Raw genomic sequence first — 2,087 nt, forward strand, 5'->3', positions numbered from 1 at the left:
CCCATATTTCTTGTTAACTTGTAGCTGAGTCTACAACATGAAATTTAGGCTTAATTATGCTGGGGGAGGCAAGAATATTTCACAGGCAGTGTGGGTACTTGCTATTGTATCACATCAAGAGGGATGTAATACCTGTTTGTCCCACTTTTAGTGATGTTAAGATTGATCAGTGGGATGTAGGTGTCAACCTTTTCCTAATGGTCTTAACAGCCGTTGATGATTATTGTATAGATCCATTATTTCACTGGGGTTGCAAAATGACATTTTTCTAAGTTAATCATTCTTTCTGAATTAGCTGGACTTCTTTATCTGGTAAATATGAAAAACAGTTTATAAAGGAGAGGCAAGATAAATGCTTGATTCTGTACCTTAATCTGATTTCAGAATAATGAACCCAGCAATACATATATATATATATATATATATATATATACCCATATATTTTTATTTATTTAATTAAAGTATAGTTGATGTGCAATATTATATGTTATAGGTGTATATTATAATGATTCACAATTTTAAAGGTTATACTTCATTTATATTTATTATAAAGTATTGGCTATAGTCCATGTATTGTACAATATATCCTTGTAACCTATTTTATACATAGTAGTTTGTACCTCTTAATCCCCTACCCTTATATAGTCCTTCCTTCTCCTCACTGGTAACCACTAGTTTGTTCTCTGTATCTTTGAGTCTGCTTCTTTTTTGTTATATCACTAGTTGATTTTTTAGTTTCAACTTATAAGTGTTATCATACAGTATTTGTCTTTATCTGACTAATTTCATTTAGCATAATACCCTCCAACTCATCCATATTGTTGCACAGGGCAAAATTTTATTCTTTTTTATGGCTGAGTAGTATTCCATTGTTTACGAGTACCACATCTTCTTAATCCATTCCTCTGTTGATGGATACTTAGGTTGCTTCCACATCTTGGCAATTGTAAATAACACTGCTATGAACATTGGGGTGCATGTATCTTTTTGAATTAGTGTTTTCAGTTTTTTTTTTGGATATATACTCAGGAGTATACACACAACCCCAGGAGTATACACACAACCCCATTTTTCAGTGTATATGTCAAGGGGCCAAGACCCCGATCAGCACAATAAGTTATTTTGTACATTACAGTGCACATAAAAACAGAAGGAAAGACACTTTCTCAGAGAGGTTCATATTGCTCTGAAGGAGGCTGGAGCCCAGCACCCCAGGGCCATCATTAGCTGGACCCCTCCTCTTCTATGGTTGCAGTGGCCTCAGAGGCAGCTGTTTCCTCTAAACGATCCCCTGGCTTCTCCTCCTCCTTCTGGAAATAGAGGTCCGGGTACTTCTTCATGTACCCCTGCATGGCCCGGAACTGGTCTACACAGTCTGACCCCTTGACATCCTCCATGCTGTAGAGGAAGCAGGAAAAGGCCACCTTGAAAAGTTTCCCACACGGACCACTGGCCATCCGCCCAAGGCACGGGCAGTTCCAGTTGATGTCTCCATTTGGCAGGATCAGTTTCTTATCCTCATACAGATCATTGGGGCCTGTACGAGGAGAAGAGACCCCAGCTCCAACTGGCCACCAGCACCAATTTGCTTGGAGTTTCATCGTCTTCTTTGGGAACAAATATGATTCAATCCCTCCCTTTCTGCTGGCAGTAGATCATGGTGCAGGCTGGTGCTTCGACCGCACAGCAATGGTGGTGATGGCCTCCAGGTTCTGTCCATTTTTAAATCAGGTTGGTTTTTTTTGATATTGAGTTGTATGAGCTACTTATATATTTTAGATATTAACCTCTTATTAGTCATATCATTTGCAAGTATTTTCTCCCATTTAGTAGGCTGTCTTTTCGTTTTGTTGATGGTTTCCTTTTCTGTGCAAGAACTTTTAAGTTTAATTAGGTCCAATTTATTTATTTTCACTTTTGTTACCTTTGCCTTAGGAGAGAAATCCAAAAATATATTGCTATGATTTATGTCAAAGAGTGTTCTGCCTATGTTGTCTTCTAGGAATTTTATGGTTTCAGGTCTTATATTTAGGTCTTTAAACAATTTTGAGTCTATTTTTGTATATGGTGTGAGGAAATGTTCTAAT

General features: G+C 37.5%; 1 pseudogene across 1 annotated transcript; it reads right to left on the bottom strand.

Moving 5' to 3' along the window:
• Window positions 1-1,223: 1,223 nt before the first annotated feature.
• Window positions 1,224-1,659, bottom strand: LOC309806153 (mitochondrial intermembrane space import and assembly protein 40-like; annotated as a pseudogene). The gene has a single exon. The product of its transcript is annotated as a mitochondrial intermembrane space import and assembly protein 40-like (transcript).
• Between the last annotated feature and the right edge of the window lie 428 nt (window positions 1,660-2,087).

Source organism: Mesoplodon mirus (genome assembly GCF_964341445.2).
Source record: "Mesoplodon mirus genome assembly, chromosome: 6".
Taxonomy (NCBI): domain Eukaryota; kingdom Metazoa; phylum Chordata; class Mammalia; order Artiodactyla; family Ziphiidae; genus Mesoplodon; species Mesoplodon mirus.